Source organism: Lepus europaeus, chromosome 2, assembly GCF_033115175.1.
Source record: "Lepus europaeus isolate LE1 chromosome 2, mLepTim1.pri, whole genome shotgun sequence".
In the NCBI taxonomy this organism is placed as follows: Eukaryota; Metazoa; Chordata; class Mammalia; order Lagomorpha; family Leporidae; genus Lepus; species Lepus europaeus.
The window spans coordinates 155,927,627-155,940,431 of NC_084828.1; the positions used below are offsets into that span (position 1 = coordinate 155,927,627).

General features: G+C 41.7%; 1 pseudogene; it reads left to right on the forward strand.

Annotated features, from left to right (window-relative positions):
* Positions 1-11,554, forward strand: part of LOC133752131 (uncharacterized) — a 47,580-nt pseudogene extending 36,026 nt beyond the window's left edge.
* The last annotated feature ends 1,251 nt before the right edge of the window (positions 11,555-12,805 follow it).

The following is a 12,805-nucleotide window of genomic DNA, read 5'->3' on the forward strand; positions in this document are numbered from 1 at the left end:
TTAAAATTGCTATATTGGTCTATTATGCTATGTTATATGTGTGTACATATTGTATGTCCACATAGGAAATTTTATTAAGAGTTTTATTTTAAATGGCTTATAGATAAGATTGTCCATAAATTTAAGCTGCTAAAATCAATCAAAGATACATTTTAATTTGTATGACCTGAATCTGTGTATCATATGTTTTAAACTTGTTGGTAGAAAGAAACTAAAAACATTTTATATGGTTGTGCCTAAGTTTACTGGTTAAACAAACTACACCATGTTAGATATTTAAGAGGTGTTTTCAAATACATGATTCTTAAAATTTATAGAAGGCTTTGGACCTTCTGGTAAATGTTTTCTTAAGTTGTTATCTAATGGTTGAAACGGTTAGCTAAGTATTCATGTAATATTGCTATTGTCAGCAAGCGATCTAGGACTTGCTCCCTCATTTCTCTATTCTAAGCCCAACTTGTTCTTTCATTTCTCTATTCTCTTCAAGGTAGGAAACTAATTCTATTATGAAGGAATCTGTAGGATGCACAATTTAATCTTTAGACCTTATAAAAGAGATGGCTAATATTTTTCTGTAATAGCATAGCCAAAATAAGAACTTAAATAATAATCTCATAGCTAGATTCACTTCGCCATCAGCGAAGTATACAGTAAGTAGAAAAAACCTCCCTTTCAGACCAAAGGGAAAGAAAGTTTTAAAGTGAGAATATAATTTTCCTCATGGGCATTGTCTACCTTAGAAAAACTACTACAGAACCTGCCTGTGACTATAGACTTGTAGTTCAGGCCACCGAAGATTAGAGATGGGACTTGGGCACTCCCTTGACTTGCATCCTCTGGTCTGCTTTAACACAAACCAGGAGGAAAAGGAAGCTAGGCATCAGAAGCAATGGATGGCAGGCCTATTACTGGCTGATCTGTACAGTGATCGGCCCTCAAGGAGACCCAACAGGCCAGTCCACTGCAGTGGCTTTCAATGTGGTAAACCTGGGCTTCAGCATAAGTCAGCTTGTGAAGAGCCCTGGCAGCTCTGCCAAGAGTTGGATCACTGGAAATGGACCTGCCCTGGAGTCGAAGGATGCCCAGGTCAGAGCCACAGATCTTATTGGCTCTAAGCTGAAAAGCCCTTCACTCAGCCCAACTTCCAAAGTGACCACTGCAGCTGAGGGGATGGTCAAGTAGGGTCAGCAACATTGCAGGCAGAACTGTAAATTTCTTGTTAGAGATGCCCCCTGCCTTTACCTGGCCAGCTCTCCTCCCAGGCCAGCCAAGTAATGAAAGTCAACAGAGTGCCTTCCCCTAGGAGGTTCACACCTCCCTTAGGATATACCCCATGTGAAGAGATAGATAGGTCTGGGCCTCTTAACTTACAAGGCCTAAAGCCCACCAGATTATTATCAAGCCCCTTCTATCAGGTTCTATTTGCCTCTCAATCAGAAAACTTAATTGTAGCTTAGACAGCACCTTTCTTAGCTCCTCTAATAATGACTCTGTCCTTTGTTCTAGACCCTGTCTAGTGCACTTGGGCCTCATTCCTTTGTAATCATAACCTCTACTCTACCACCAATGGCTCTACTCCCAACCTGTGTGTACTGATGGTCCTCTTCCCCACTTAATGCTGTATAATTGTTCTAACCTGGTAAATGCCACTCTTCGGATCATTGGTTACTATCCTCACTCTGTCTTTTATGACCTTGTCTACATATGATCAGAGTCGGCAAACTTGGAAGGCTTCCATAGCCTTGGCAACTCATTGCGACAGCCTAGGGTGGTTACCGGCGCCATGAACTAGAGTGTCAATTTGTTGGGTCAACAACAGGAGTCACTGTGCACTTGCTCCTCATGTGGGATCTCTGTCCTTAATGTGCTGTACATTTTGATTTAATGCTATAACTAGTACTCAAATATTATGTTTCACTTTGTGTTTCTATGTGGGTGCAAACTGTTGAAATCTTTATACTAAATTGATCTTCTGTATATAAAGAGAATTGAAAAGGAATCTTGATGTGAATGGAAGGGGAGAGGGAGCGGGAGAGGGGAGGGTTGCGGGTGGGAGGGAAGTTATGGGAGGGGGAAGCCATTGTAATCCATAAGCTGTACACTGGAAATTTATATTCATTAAATAAAAGTTAAAAAAAAAAGAATTTGGTTTCTCACTTTCCTTTGCTGAACTATGGAAATTTAGTTAGTATGAAGGACGCCAATATGTGTGTGTATGGATGTAGGTATATGAAATATGCATTGTAGAGGACTTGAAAGGAAAGTATAAAAAGAGTAATAGAAGAATTTTAAAATTACAACTTTAATATCTTAGAACTTAATGTACATTAAATTTAGCTAAGGAGATAGATTTTTATGCAAAATTGTGTTAATTTATTTTATAGTGCAGTATTCCATCCCAGTCCTCAGATTCTTTTAACTTTTAATCTCCATTACTCATAAAGGCAAACTTTGTGCCTTGTCTAATTTTTTATCTGTAAATTAGATAATCTTATGGCATATGAAATGATTCGGGTACCAAACGCATGGTTTTGCCTGCAGGAAGGAAGCAGTGTTTGTTGGTGGACTGCTTTATGTTTGTACTTCAGTAAATGTCTGCACTATCTTTTGAACTCCTTAAAGTCTAGAACTGCTTTTCTGCTCTGTTTCCTTGTGAGATAATAAATTATATTTACAAGGTTTGGGTTAGCTCCTCTGAAACACTCTGACATTGTAGGTCCTAGTTTTTTGTAGTCAGCTTAGCCACCTTTTATTATGCTAGTATTTTTATCTCAGTTCACAGAAAACATAGAGGAAAAAAACAAAAAAACAACTACCTGCAAAGTAAACTCCTGAAATGTGTTAGAAAACAAAAGAAATATGTCTTTGTTTCATGTTTGAGCCTCTGGAAATCACTTGGTTATCTGTTATTGTTACATATCTATTAGGTATCTGTTGTTGCATAACAAACTACCCAAACACTTAGCAGCTTAAAACAACAAACATTTTTTATTCCACACAGGGAGTGGTTTTATTTGTTCTGACTAGGGTTTCCCGTGAAGTTGTAGTTTTGATGTTTTCTGGGCTAAATACTGTGCTGGGACTGAAGTATGTATTTCTATGTGGATGGAAAGGCAGTGCTTTTTAAAGATTTTTAATTTTTTTTAAGATTTATTTTATTTATTTTATTTTTTTAAGATTTATTTTATTTATTTGAAAGAGAGTTACAGAAAGAGAGAGAGAGAGGTCTTCAATCCGCTGGCTCACTCCCCAGATTGCCTCAACGGCAGAAGCCAGGAGCTTCTTCCGGGTCTCCCATGCTGGTGCAGGGGCCCAAGGACTTGGGCCATCATCTACTGCTTTCCCAGGCCACAGCAGAGAGCTGAATCCGAAGTGGAACAGCAAGGACTAGAACCGGCGTCCAAATGGGATGCTGGCACCTCAGTCCAGGACCTTAACACAATGCATCACAGCGCCGGCCCCTTTTTAATATTTTAAAAACTTATTTGAAAGGCAGAGTTACAGAGAGAGGATGGGAGATGATAGATACAGAGATAGAGGTAGATACAGACATAGAGGTAGATACAGAGATGGAGAGGTCTTCCATCTGCTAGTTTACTCCCTAAATGACTACAATGGCAGGGTCTAGTCCTGGCTGAAGCCAGGAGTGTGGAAATCCATTTGGGTCTCCTAAATGGGTGAAAGGGCCCAAGGTCATGAGCCATCTTTACCAGGTGCATCAGCAGGAAGTTAGGAGTTGAAGTGTTGTCCATATGGGATGTTGGCATTGCACATGGTGGCTTAATCTGCTGAGCCATGCCAGCCCCAACAGTTCTAGTTTTTGAAAGGTGAAGCAATTTTTGCTTTGGGGACTCTACCATAGGCTGAAGGAACATACTTCTCATGGGGTAGCTGGCTCCCCCCAGAGTGAGTGATCTAAGAGAAGCAAAGTGGGATTCCTAATATTGAGGATCTAACTGGGGAAGTCGCACACTATTCCTTTTGCCATATCCTCTGGATACACAGAGCAGTCCTATTGCATGTGGCAAGGTGTGGATACAGGAGGTAGAGATCCCTGGGGACTGATTACCACAACATGAATTTTCAAAAGGCAGGAAGAAAAGTGATGCTAGGACTGTGGGTTTGCAATTTTCCAGTAAACTATAAAAATAAATTTTTTAATGTAAGTATATAGTCCCGTAATTTTTCTTTGAGTCTTGATTCAAATCTAGGTGTCTTTGGTACTAAGATTTGTGAATTTCATTGTACCTCATGCATTGATGGTTAGCACTATCCAGGTGTCTGATTCCATTGCTTGCAACCTTCAGTGGTGTAAACAAAATACTTTGTGTGCATATGGTAGGCAACTGGTACATATTTGTTGAATAGGTGTGATGAACTGAAACTAGCTCATGAGATAAATTCAAGACTTCAGAGCTAGCTGAATTATATCCTAGCACTTGGCCCATACTCATATGAAATAACGTAAATGTGACTAACAGTTGCTGATATATATTAGGTTTTCAAAAATAATTTTTTCTCCATTTCCCTATTGTAGAAATTTTGTGCAAGTCATTGCATGATCAAGAAAATGTGTAATTTTCTAAAAAATGGGAGACACATTCTACTTTTTCATGAAAAGGAAAAATGTGGATTCTGAGGACAAATGATTTGGTCTGTACATTATATAAGCAAGATTCTGGAACAGACCAATGCGTGGTTTATGTGCTCTTAGAACACAATGACCATTTGGTGTACTGGAAGCAAGCCTTATCCTGGGTTGCCTAGTTTTCCCCCACCCCGAATTTTTCTTTGTTTTTCCTCTCCACCCTTTCATCTTTTCATGGACCAGCAATGTGATATCAGCTTGGGCTCTAGACGGCCTGGAGACCAAAGGTCAGTGACACAGAGACAGTAAACCATATCTACATGACCAAGTCTGGAGAAAGACTCTGGACATGAAGGCTCAGGTGTATTGCCTTTGCTGGCCATACTCCTTGCATATTATCACACAAAGCTGTCCAGGTCTGCACCAAAAGACACAAGTAGGACTTTCTTCCATTCTTCCTCATGCCTGTCTTCCCTTGGTTGACCTTCAATCTGTATCATCTCACCATAATAAATCAAAACCTTAGAACAAGTTTATAGTGAATTTGGCTAGTTTTTCAAGTGATTTATTTATTTTTCTTACTTGTTAAATTTTATTTAAGACATAGAATTTCATGTATTTCATGTTACAGATTTAGGAACATAGTGACACTTCCTACCTCACCTTGCCTCCTGCCAGTGTTCCCACTCTTCCTACTCTTTCCTATCCTATTCCCTCTCTTAATTTTTATAATGATCTACTTTCAGTTTATGTTATATTCATAAAATTAACCCTATACTAAGTAATGAGTTCAATAAATATTATGAAGGAAAAAACTCTGTTCCTTAACAGTCAAGACCAGGGCTGTAAGCAATCATCAAATCTCAAAATATCAATTTTACTCCTATATATTATATTTTTGGCACTCTGTTTTTTACCACAGATCAGGGAAAACACATGTATTTGCTTTTTGGCACTGGCTTATTTCACTAAATACAATTGTTTTCAGTTGTATCTGTTTTGCAAAAGACAGGATTTCATTCTTTTTTATGGCCGAGTATTATTCTGTAGTGTATATATACCATAATTTCTTTATCCAGTCATCAGTTGATGTACATCTGGGTTGATTCCGTATCTTAGCTATTGTGAATTGATCTGCAATACACATAATTCTTTCATATTCTAATTTCATTTCATTTGGGTAAATTTCTAGGAGTGGGATTGCTGGGTCATAGGGTAGATCTATTTTCAGCTTTTGGAGGTATCTCCATACTGTCTTCTACAATGGCTGTACTAGTTTATATCCCCATCAACAGTGGACTGGGCTACTTTTTCCCCCACCCACAACCTTGCCAGCATTTGTTTTTTTGTTGATTTCTGTATGAGAGCCATTCTAATGAGGCGAGGTGATACCTCAATGTATTTTTTCCTTTTAAGCCAGCGAAGGCTGGTCTTTTTTTCTTTTATTTGCCAGGTAGAGTTATAGACAGTGAGAGAGAGAGAGAGAGAGAGAAAGGTCTTCCTTCTGTTGGTTTACTCCCTAAATGGCCACTAAGGCTGGCGCTGTGCCGATCTAAAGCCAGGAGCCACGTGCTTCTTCCTGGTCTCCCATGTGAGTACAGGAGCCCAAGCACTTGGGTCATCCTCCACTGCCCTCCCAGGCCGCAGCAGAAAGCTGGACTGGAAGAGGAGCAACCAGGACAGAATCTGGCACCCCAACCGGGACTAGAACCCAGTGCCCATATGGGATGCTGGCGCTGCAGGTGGAGGATTAACCAACTGAGCCTTGGCGCCAGCCCTCCTTGTGGTTTTGAATTGCATTTCCCTGATGGCTCATGATCCTGAGCATATTTTTGGTATCTGTTGGTCATTTGGATTTCATTCTTTGAAAAGTAGTTGCCCAAGTCCTTTGCCCTTTTCTTATAGGGGTTATTTTGTTTTATTTGTTTAGCTCCTTTGTCGAAGATTAGTTGGTTGTAGATGCAAGGATTGATTTCTGGAGTTTCTGTTCTGTTTCATTGGTCTGCATATCTATTTTTCTGAGAGTACCAAGTGTTTTGGTTACAACTGCCTGTATTATGTCTTGAAATCTGGTATTGTGATACCTCTGGCTTTGTTTTTGTTGTTTAAGATTTCTATGACTACTAGAGATCATTTGTGAATACAAATGAATTTTAGTATAGTTTTTTCTAGTTCTGAGAAGAATGCCATTGGTGTTTTGATTGGGGTCACATTGATTCTGTAAATTGCTTTTGATAGTGTTGACATTTAGATGATACTAATCCTTCCAATCCATGAGCATGGAAGTTTTTTTCTTTTTTTGTGTGTCTTCTAATTTCTTTAACTTTTTAAATTTTCATTGTAGAGATATTTCACCTCTTTGGTTAATTTTATTCTAAGGTATTTAAATTTTTTTTGTAGCTATTGTGAATAGTACTGATCTTACAAGTTCTTTCTCAATCAAGGCATTGTTTGAATATACAAAGGCTATTGATTTTTGTGTGCTAATTATATATTTTGTCATTTTACCAAACTCTTTTTTTTTTTTTTTTGACAGGCATAGTGGACAGTGAGAGAGAGAGACAGAGAGAAAGTTCTTCCGTTTTGCCATTGGTTCACCCTCCAATGGCCGCCGTGGTAGGCTCGCTGCGGCCGGCGCACCGCACTGATCCGATGGCAGGAGCCAGGTGCTTCTCCTGGTCTCCCATGGGGTGCAGGGCCCAAGCACTTGGGCCATCCTCCACTGCACTCCCTGGCCACAGCAGAGAGCTGGCCTGGAAGAGGGGCAACCGGGACAGGATCAGTGCCCCGACCGGGACTAGAATCCTGTGTGCCAGCGCCGCAAGGCGGAGGATTAGCCTATTGAGCCGCGGCGCCGGCCCCAAACTCTTTTAAAAACAAAAAAAAAATTTTTATTTATTTATTTGAGAGGTAGAATTATATACAGTGAGAGGGAGAGACAGAGAGAAAGGTCTTTCATCCAATGACCCACTCCCCAAATGGCCACAATGGCCAAAGCTGCACTGATCCAAATCCAGGAGCCAGATGCTTCTTCTGGGTCTCCCACACAGCTGTAGTAGCCCAAGCACTCATCTTCTTCATTTTCTAAAATTTATTTTTTTTATTTTTTAAAGAATACAAATTTCTTCCCACCATACCTGCCCTCCCACCCACACTCCCATCCCTCTTCCTCTTCCCTCTCCCCTTGCCAGTCCCCTTCTCCATTAAGATTCATTTTCAATTAACTCTGTACACAGAAGACTGACTCTATACTAAGTAAAGATTTCAACAATTTGCACCCCCACACACACACAAATTGGGAACTAGTTTTACAGTTAACTCTCAAAGATCCTGCATGGGGAGTTAGTGCACAGTGACTCTTGTTAATTTAACAATTAACACTCTTAAGTATGATGTCAGTGACTACCCGAGGCTCCCGACATGAGCTGCCTAGGCTATGAAAGCATTTTGAATCCACAAATCCCATCAGTATTTAGAAAAGGCCATAAGCAAAGTGGAAGTTCTCTTCTTCCTTTAGAGAATCCTTCTTTGATGGTCAGTTCATCTTTTAGTACTTTCCTAGGCCATAGCAGAGCTGGATCAGAAGAGGAGCAGCCAGGACTCGAACCAGCACCCTTATGGTATGCTGGTGCTGCAGGTGGAAGATTAACCTACTGCACCACGGTGTTGGCCCCCAAACTCTTATATGAATTCCAATATTCTCTTAATGGAGCATTTGGTTCCCCTTAGGTAGAATCATGTCATCTGCAAACAGAGATAATTTGACTTTCTCCTTTCCAATTTGTGTCCCTTTGATTTCTTTTTCTTGCCTAATGTCTCTGGCTAAAACTTAACAGAGCTGTATTGAATATCAGTGGTGAAAGTGGACATCTGTATCTCGTTCCAGATCTTTAGTGTAAATGCTTCCAACTTTTCCACATTCAAAATGATGCCTGCTGTGCATTTGTCAGATATTGCCTCAATTATGTTGAGGAATGTTCCTTCCTTATTCACTTTTCTTAAGATTTTTATCATGAAAAGATACTGTATTGTATCAAATGCTTTCTCTTCATCTATTGAGATAGCATGGTTTTTATTCTTCAATTTGTTAATGTGATATATCACATTTATTGATTTGCATATTTTTAAAGATTTATTTATTTATTTGAAAGTCAGGGTTACAGAGAGGCAGAGAGAGAGAGAAAGAGAAAGAGAGAAAGAGAGAGAGGAGGAGAGAAAGAAAGGAAGGAAGGAAGGAAGGTCTTCTGTCTACTGATTTATTCCCCAAATGGTTGCAACAGCTGGAGCTGGGCCAATTTAAGCCAGGAACCTGATCTTTCAGGTCTCATACATGGTTCCATGGGCCCAAGGACTTAAGCTATCTTCCACTGCTTTCCTAGGCCATAGCAGAGAGCTGAATTGAAAATGGTGTAGCTGGACTCTAACTGTCACCCATATGGGATACCAGCACTACAGGTGGCAGCTTTACCTGCTATGTCACAGCACTGACCCCTGATTTGCATATGTTGAAACATCAGTGCATACCATGTATAAATCCCACTTGGTCCTGGTGAATGATGTTTCTGATGTGTTGTTGGATTCAGTTAGGTAATATTTTATTAAGGATTTTTTTGCATCTGTGTTCATCAATGATACTGATCTATAGTTCTCTTTGTTGTATCTTTTTCTGGTTTTGGAATTAAGGTGTTGTTGGTTTCATGGAAGGAGTTTGAATAGTTTGAGAAGAATTGGAATTAGTTCTTCTTCTTTTTTCTTTTCTTTTCTTTTTTTTTGACAGGTAGAGTGGACAGTGAGAGAGAGAGAGACAGAGAGAAAGGTCTTCCTTTTCCATTGATTCACCCCCCCCCCCCCCATGGCTGCTGCGGTTGGCGCGCGACCGCACTGATCTGAAGCCAGGAGCCAGGTGCTTCTCCTGGTCTCCCACGAGGGTGCAGGACCCAAGAACTTGGGCCATCCTCCACTGCCTTCCCTGGCTACAGCAGAGAGCTGGACTGGAAGAGGAGCAACTGGGACAGAATCCGGCGCCCCAACAGGGACTAGAACCCGGGGTGTCGGCGCCGCAGGCGGAGGATTAACGTAGTGAGCTGTGGCGCAGGCCAGAATTAGTTCTTTAAAAGTCTGATAGATTTGCAAGAACCACACAAAGAATTTGTGTGATCTCAGTGTTAGCAATGAACCCCTCTGCAACCATCCTTCTGAGTCATTTACGGAACTCTGAGCCTCTAAAGCCAGACACAGTGATTGCCCAGAGACCCAGCTGGGTTCCATGCTTTATCATGTAGTCACAGACTTCTCATGGTCATTATACGCAGGGCTCCCACAGCCACAGGGAGAAGGTGATCTACTCAGCCCTATGAGGCTGCTCTAAGGCATTTCCAGAGCCAGCTGCCTGTCTCTATTCCACCTTGGCAGTTTGAATAGAGGCACCAGTGATATAGAGGGGAGGGGAGCACTTCAGAGACTGAAGTGGATACCCCACCCCTGCCAACCCTCCAGGAAAAAGTCAAAGAAAGTGATGACTGTGTATTTATCCTTCAGATAAATTCCCCTAGTTACATGTGGACTAGCTGCAGTGGCCTGCACTTGCCTTTAAAGATGGGAATTCTTTCCTGCTCTTTACCTGGAGCCCTTGTAGGAGGGATGGTAAGTATGCCTTGTGCTCTCGATTCACCAATTTAAGTGGTCAGCCTGTCCCCTACTAACACTCCAGGTCTGATTGGGTGGTCCACAAGGTTCTCCCTCAGGCAATATCACCAGTGACATGGGCTGTCACAGTCTCCTATTTCTCTTTAAGAAAATGGTGTCTCCTCCTGATGCTGATTCTGATACTCATAGGAGTGGCACAGAGGAGCACTGCCCGACTTTTTGCTGCCGAGTATAGCACTCTGCAGGAGTGGGGCAGGGGAAGAAAGCAGGGTGGCTTTGCTGCTCCAAGCCTGGCACTTACCCAGATACAAGTCAGCTCCCCAGGCTGAAATAAAAGTCAGTAGATGACTACAGAATACCTCTAAGCTAGAACTGTGAGCTGTGGGGCATACAACTATTCCTTCCTCTTTGTTGTGGTTTGATGGATGCTGGCTTTGTTGTGTAGCTGGCTATATTGGTATGTCTATCTTCTCTCCTCTTGTCCCACAAAGTCTTCATTTTTTTCAAGTTCTTGGTTGAAAATTTCCATCAGTCAGGCATCTGGAAGTGTTGCCTTTCCTTTGTTCTTTTCATATCCTGGAGAAGCTGAAGTTTGTGTGGCTACACTCTGTTCAGCCATCTTGGATCTCCCTCACTGTCCTTGAAGAACTTCTCATTCACCACTCTGACAAATTTTCATGCCAGTTTATCAACCAGTTTTCAGGAATTTGGTTAACAAATCTTGCCTTACAGGAAGGTACCATCTTCAGTGTAGAGAGCTCTAGTCCTCATGGAGGAATCAGAGCCCAGCTTGGTAAGGGCATCCTTCCTAGGCCCACTGGGCAGCCAGGCAGATCACAGCTCCTAGTGACTCACAGGCCCTGTCTCTGTATTTTCCACACAAATGTCACCTGTGAGAAATATTACACATGATAAATTTTACACGTTGAGAAAACAAACTGGGAGTTAAATGATGTGACCAGGGTTACTCAGTTGGTATGTAAGTGTGAACTGGGACTGTGGTCTTAGAATCAATTCTGGTGAACCTCCCTATCCTCATTGTGTGGTAGCAACCCCTGGTATCCCATAGCATAACCCCTGGTATCCCATAGCAATCTGTGGATTGTTTGAAATTCAGCTTTAGCTGAAATCCATGTGAACTCTGACTGTGTTCAGGCTAACAGTGTCCCACACCAAGGGCGTATCATTCATCTTTCTGCCAAAATGCCTTTTGTGAGGTCACAGATGTCTGGTCAGCCCGTGTACAAGCGTAGTCCAGAGCTTTCTCTCAGGGTAGCCTTCAACCCAAAAGGAAATGAGGAGAGCTGGACAAGTCTCTGACTTGTACCCTACAGGAGCGTATTTTCAGGAAGAAAGTGCTCAGGAGGTCCTAGGAGTAGTAAGTCCTTGTTTTCAACAACCACACTGAAAACCATCCTTTATATTGGACTTTCCTCCCTCCCCTGCTCCCTCATCCTGCTTCCTAGAACACCTCCCAGATAAACTGTTCCAACGTTTTTCTCAAGCTTCATATTGAAGGAAACCAAAACCCACACACAGGCCTTTAATCCTGAGAGGAAACTAAGATAAATCATTCTCCCTGAAACCCAGAAGTTACCTCTGTTCTATGAAGACCTACAGAAAGCACATTCTTAGTGCTTCACAAGAGCAATAGAAATAGTTGGGGCTATCCTTTATGTCCTGTGTTTTCCCCAAATGATTGGATCTAGGACAGAACTTCAGATCAGAGAGAGCCTCCTGGATCCTATCAGGACATAGAGTATGTTCATTCTCAGAGTCCAGAAGAACAAGGTAGATCCTCATGTGTGGACTTTTTGAACTTTCAATAGATTACTTGTTATGTAAGAAACTGCCCCGAACTCAGTGGTTTAAAGCATGTCAACATTTATTTTGCTCATTGTAATATGACTTCATAATTGCTGTCTTGACAAGTTTTGAGGCCCAGGGTAGAGACCAGTCAGTACCCCTTCTTTGAGCAGCCAATTAGATCCATACCCAAGGAGATCCAAGATGTCTGAATTAGGGTATAGCAACACTAATGAAAAAAAAGATATGGAAAGAACAAAGGAAGGACCACACTTCCAGTGGTCTAAGGGACATTTCTGTGGGACAGGAGGAGAGGAGACTGAGACACCGCTGCAGCCAGCCACTCAGAGCTGCCAGCTGTGAGCTGCCATCATACCACGAAGATAGGAAAACGTTTCCGCATGCCCTGCCACTTGTAGATTCAGCTGAGAGGGGGTTCTACAGTCACTCACTCACTGTTACCTCATCCTGGGGAGCTGACTGAGATCTGAGCAACTGCCAGACTTGGAGTAGGGAAACTGCCTTGCTTCCTTCCCCTCCCCCACTCCCACAGAGTACCATACTTCACAGCAAAAAGCTGATGTTGTATTCCTTTGGGGACATCATGTTGTCGTCCTTCTTCCTGTCTCTTGAATGGCTGCGTTTATTTTTAGGCATTTGTGGATATACTTATTGATTTTTTTTCCCCTGTGATGGCTTTTCTCTTTGGACTGTGCCTCTATGAATTAGTGGAGTGTCTTCTCTTTCAGCATGTGTGTGCTGGGT